The following is a 6366-nucleotide window of genomic DNA, read 5'->3' as shown; positions in this document are numbered from 1 at the left end:
TCGGACTCCCACCGGCGGTAGAGGACGCCGCCCTGCTCTTTTAGAAGGGACCATTGTGACACTAACGCTTTCGCCACCGGGCCAACCGGTGTCACAGCGGTCCACTCGGGGCGGACGCCACTCACCACCCACTGAAGAACAGGTTGGATCTCGGGGTCGCTCTCCTGGGTGGTTCGGAGCTGGTCGGGACTCCACGGCGCCACTGGATCTGGACGAACGGCAGCACAGATTTCGGAAGAGCCTTCTAGTCTGTCGCAGTAAGCACACGACAGCTCAAGGCAAGGGCGGTGGGACATTGCGTCGGCGTTTGTGTTTCCTGCCGTCTCGATGTATGGCCGTGAACTGGTACTCTTGCAGCGCCGTCAGCCAGCGGGCTACCTGACCCTCAGGTTCTTTAAACCTCATCAGCCAGGTCAGGGAGGAGTGATCTGTTCGTAGTGTGAAGGGGACGCCGTACAGATAAGGTCGAAAGGTGTTTCAGTCCCGCTACCTCCGCCAACAGTTCCCGCCGCGTCACACAGTAGTTGCGCTCAGGTTTCGTCAGACCGCGGCTGAAGAAAGCTATCACCCGCTCTTGTCCCTCTTGCACCTGGGACAACATTGCTCCAATGCCGAAGCCGCTTGCGTCGGTGTCCAGGACGAACGGACAGCCAAACTGCGGGAGCACCAGCACTGGTGCAGAAACCAGCGCTGCGCGGAGAGATTCGAACGCGGATTCTTGTTCCTCACTCCACACAAACTTCACCATTTTCTCCGTCAGCCGGTGGAGTGGGGCCGCCTGTGTCGCGAAACCGCGAATGAAACGTCTGTAGTATGAGGCTAGTCCCAGGAAGCTTCTCAGCTGCTCCAAGTTCGCCGGAGTCGGCCAGCGTTGAACAGCGTCGACTTTCGCTGGATCTGTAGTCACGCCATCTGCCGCAACGACATGACCAAGGAATGTCACCCTCCGTTGCATGAGGTTACACTTCTTGGGATGCAGTTTCAACTTTGCAGCGCGGACAGCCTCAAACACTTGTCTCAGACGTTGAAGAGCTTCATCAAAATCCGGAGCATGCACCAACACATCGTCCAAGTACACCACGCACCGGTCCTTCGGCACCTCTGCAAGCACGCGTTCCATGAGCCGCTCGAACGTCGCCGGAGCGTTACACAGACTGAAAGGCATGACTCGGAACTGCCACAAACCTCCTCCCATGGTGAACGCCGTCTTCTCCCGCGCCTCAGCCGCCAGCGCTACCTGCCAGTAGCCGCTGCGGAGGTCTAGAGAGCTAAACCATCGCGCACCCGCAAGCCGGTCAAGCGTGTCGTCGATGAGGGGCAGCAGGTAAGAGTCCACCTTCGTCACGGCGTTGAGTCGCCGATAATCTACACAGAACCGCCAGTCACCAGTTTTCTTTCGCACAAGCACCACTGGTGCAGTCCACGGACTACTGGACGGCTCGATGACACCCGCTTGAGCCATTTCTTCGATCTTTTGCTCAGCGATTTGTCGCTTCGACCACGGCAGCCGATGTGGTCGCAGCTTGATTGGCACAGCGTCACCCGTGTCAATGTGGTGTTCCACCATGTCCAATCTGGTGCACTCAGACTCGTCCGCCGCAAAGATGTCCACGAACCCTTGGAGAAGTCCCCCACAGACGCCGCCGTTGTACGGTGTCCAGCCCCTCGCAGCTCGCTGACCACAGCTCATGTAATGCTCTTTTAGTTGAGCTGTGGTCGTCGCTCGGGTGCGCCGCCGTCAGCGTCTCGAGCCTTCCCCCGCCCACTCAGCGCTGCGTGTTCAGCTCCTCTGAGCGAGCAGGGTCCAGCCCGAGAGCGCTGCTGTGCTGCTCGGCTCGCATCAGGGTCCTCACCACCACCCGGCGCTGCGTGTTCAGCTCCTCCGGACGGTGAGACTTCCCCTTTGCGAGCCGTGCATTGACACCGGCCGGTGTCATCGCTCAGCTGTTCCGCCGCCTCGCCGCGCTGCCCCCACAGCGGCACTGTCTCATCCCCAATCTCGATGGCTGGACGTAGCGTGCACACCTTGGCTCCCATCGCCGCCAGCAGATCGAGCCCGAATATGCACTCCTCCTCCACAGCCGCCAACCAGAACTCATGGTAGAACCTCTTCTTCCCCATCCGTACCAACAGCCGCTGTTTGCTGCTGATGGTGACGACTTGCCCGGTGATGGACCGCAACCTCGCTATCTCGCCGCTGCTGTGACCGGTTTGCACCACACCGGGCCTAATAATCAGTATCAATTAATCAAACCAGTATCAATTAGCGCAGAGAGTGTGTGCCCACCCACCTCACATCGGAGCCACACGCCGTCACACTTCCCCAACCGGCCAGCCACGAACTCGACATCAAGGGTAGGCTTTTTTGGGACCCGGTCACCCCTCACTGACTGGCCCCGTCGCCGTTTCCCGCCGGCAGCACCTCCTCGCAATCGTGTGCTCGGTGGCCATGCTTCCGACACCGCCAGCACACCAGTCTGCCGTCTCGCATTATCCTCTGCCCGTTGTCTTCTTCAACCTCAGCTGCACGGCACACTGCTTGGGGAGGAGAGATGGAGAGAATCGGCTCGACGCGTTCGGCTTCTCTGACTGCCTCATCCAGTGTCAACGGCGCCGTCAACCGCAAATGCTGTTGCAGCCGGTCAGGTGTAACGGCATTGATAAATGCCTCGAGCGTCAGCTCGTGTAGCACGTCTTCGGAAAACTGCGGGTATGCTTGGCGAGCTAGCGTTTGTAGCTCGACTGTCAGCACACTCAACCTTACGCCGCGATGTCGCTTCCTTGCTCTCAACGCCAGCCGCTGCTGCTCGGTGGGTGGTATCTGGCTGAATCGCCGGCGGAGCGCTGTCTTCAGCACGACTAGGTTGCCGTGTTGGTACGCCGGGAGATCAATCAGCACTTGGAGTGCTTTGCCCTCCAGGGCGAGGCTCAGCTGTAGTGCCGTCTCATCAGCCGGCCATCAGTAATGCCGTGCCGCCGCGTTGAGTTGCGCCTCGTAACACTCCCACTGCACATCGCCGTTGAAACGAGGGAGGCGTGCTGGGGGTGGAGTAGAGCAGACTGGGTTGCTGTCGCTGTTGTCGCGCGCGAAGCCGGGAGCGTCGTCTTCTTTGCGCCGACCGTCGTGCTGGATCTCGGGGGCCACGCCGGCAGGTTCGCGAGGCCTCTTCACCCGGGGGATGCCGCCTTGCCTCCGGAGCTCTTCCGTTTTGATCTCTTCCTCGACTTCGTCTAGGGCGCGTTGGATCTCTCCGGCTGGAGAGATGCGCCTATCCCACTTCTGACACCAATGTGGCGAAGTCAAGAAGGAGGTCGGATGCGGGTTGCTCATTTAAGTTAGTTTATTCAAAAACCAACAGTGCAGTTTTGCTCTTTTAGCGAACAGAGAACGCACCACAGCGCTCACACACACTCTCGCCGTGCCGACCCCCCCTTTCTCACTCACCAGACACACAGACGGCGAGTACTAACACATCCTGACTCGCAGAGCATCATGGGAGTCGTGAATACTCCGCCTCCTTCTTAACTATACCCACCCCACACGGAACAACAACAATAACAAAACCTCCGCGACGCTACAATATATATATATTTTTTTACTTAAACGCTATCCCGTTCTCATTCAGGACTTTTTCCCTCTTCAAAGTAAAAACCTAAAACACTCAGATAAATGAATAAACACGGTAGGTTGGCTTTATTAAGCTTTTATTTATTTATTTATGAAATGTAACGGTCAGTGCGCATTGTGCATCTCGAACTGTCAGACAGGCACTTTGCAAAATGTCAAAAATATTTTAAATAAAATATGCCTGCCTGAAAATATAAAAATTGCCACACAACAGCAAAAAAAATACAAGGAAAGGTTCAAGTAACGGGGTTTAAAAGCAAACAACAACAAAAAATGTTTATAGGCCTACTTGCTGAGACGACACGACACGACTGAAACGACAAACGTTTTTTTTCGCCTTACGCGTTTTAAAAATGGTTTGCCATGTTGGTTGTTGCCGTGCGAAATGAAAGACGTTGATGACATAACTTGCACTTTACTTTGTTTGATTCATCTTTGTTTTTCAAAAGGTTTTTGAACTTTTGAGTTGGGCTACTGTGGAAGTTACAAGTCAACACTAAGAATCGATCGCGATATAATACTTAATTTGTCTCCATTTTACACACTCGCCCCCCGTCGACAGAAACCACCCCCCCCCCCCCCCCCCCCCCCCGGTCGACAGATTACACCCCTCCCTTCCCCCTCCCCCTCCCCCGTCAACAACTTTGGGCTTTGGGCTAGTTTAGGCTTCCGAAGGGCGGGTTTTACACATATTTTGTGCGGGATATTTTTTGTAGGACCTGGCAACCCTGCTCCGCAGAATGTTGGTGATTGGTGGGCCTGCTGTTCATTTACAGAGGGCCTGGCAGTTATAATGCTGCATTCAAGTGGTGTCGTCAGAGGGCACGACATAAACACCCTCACGAACTGTCCGAGTTGTGACGTAAACGCTATTTGCAAAACAGTACATTAACAGTAAGATGCTAAATAATGATGTACAATTCGTACACTAATTCCAATAGTAACGTTATTTTTAAGCCTCTATTATCAACACATTTTTGCTGCATTTGTGTTCAAAAACTAAAATCAACAGCTAATGTTTTGCTGACAGAATAGCATTATTTTAAATTTTGTTCACATAGCTATAAACAGTTGTGAATAGTGGCAGCTACTGTTAAGTATCGTGTATATTACATGATTAATTGACGTGTATGCAATTTGTAAATACTGATGATTAGCCAAACGACGAACAAACGTTCGACAGCCTCCATTTTTCTTTCATTTCACACACACAAACCACATGAACGTGAGCAAGTCGCGTGAACGAGTTTCACCTCGGAGAAATCTACTGGCGGGCTTAACTGTATGACAATTTCCGCCGCTGTGGTGACGCTAGCTGTCGTTAGCGTACCACCGCTAGCTAGTTTCGATTTATTCCCTTGATGTCCTCGTGCGCGTTCTTTACATATTCTGCTTCCGAGGAACACGCAGCTGTGAACCTTATTTTGTTTGGAAACTTATTTTGCTTAAGACATTTATATATATAGTTATATTTATGAGTGGTGGGCCGTTAACGGCGTTCGATAATGTGATACTCTTATCGGGCGATATAAAAATTATCGCCGTTAATCTATTCTTGAAGTTGGGTTGGAAACTGGGTCAAAATAGCTGAGCAAACTGAGGAATTTCACCTTGACAGTTTAGCTCGGGTGTATTCCTAACCAAATTACACAGTAGGGGCGAGAACGAGTTTTCAAACCTGTGAATTACAAAGACTTAACAAATCGCACACGCGCTTACATAGATGCCGCCACGAAGCCTCCAGGTTTGCTTCATGGAAAATTCATTTTTAAGCTTCCTAATGGAGATATTAGACTAAAGTTGTTTGCCCATTATGCAAAGCGGAATTAATTTATTGTAGGAGGTTCTACCAGTCTGAAGTACCATTTAAACTCAAAGCACCTGTTTGCTAATGCTGCTGACGCTGGGTCAAGCACTGATGCAGCCCAGGGGAAGAGTCGCCGCCGCCGAAAACAGGTTATCGAACCCTTGTACGAAATGTTGGCTTACATTTCAAAGCTCGTGTTTAGCTTTTAATGTTTACCCCTTTTAATGTACAGTATGTAGGCTTACAAATTCACGTTTGACTGAATATGCCCTCTTAAAGTATGTAGGTCTAATGCACCCTCTGTCCCTCTGTATTCGAAAGTATTAGCTCACCCATCCAAATTATTGGAGTCAGGTGTTCAAATCACTTCCATGGCTACAGGTGTATAAAATTAAGCACCTAGGCATGCAGACTGTTTTTACAAACATTTGTGAAAGTCACTCTCAGGAGCTCAGTGAATTGTCATAGGATGCCACCTGTGCAACAAATCCAGTCGTGAAATTTCCTTACTCCTAAATATTCCACAGTCAACTGTCAGCTGTATTATAAGAAAATGGAAGTGTTTGGGAACGACAGCAACTCAGCCATGAAGTGGTAGGCCACATAAACTGACAGAGCAGGGTCAGCGGATGCTGAAGCGCATAGTGTTAAGAGGTCATGCAGATTCAATCTGGACTCTAGAGCAGTGGAGGCGTGTTCTCTGGAGTGACGAATCACGCTTCTCCATCAATCTGATGGATGAGTCTGGACTTAGTGGTTGCCAGGAGAACGGTACTTGTCTGACTACATTGTGCCAAGTGTAAAGTTTGGTAGAGGGGGGATTATGGTGTGGGGTTGTTTTTCAGGAGCTGGGCTTGGCCCCTTAGTTCCAGTGAAAGGAACTCTGAATGATTCAGCATACCAAGACATTTTGGACAATTACATGCTCCCA

Source organism: Brachyhypopomus gauderio, chromosome 1 (assembly GCF_052324685.1).
Source record: "Brachyhypopomus gauderio isolate BG-103 chromosome 1, BGAUD_0.2, whole genome shotgun sequence".
Classification (NCBI taxonomy): Eukaryota; Metazoa; Chordata; class Actinopteri; order Gymnotiformes; family Hypopomidae; genus Brachyhypopomus; species Brachyhypopomus gauderio.
Note: the sequence above shows the minus strand (reverse complement) of the source record.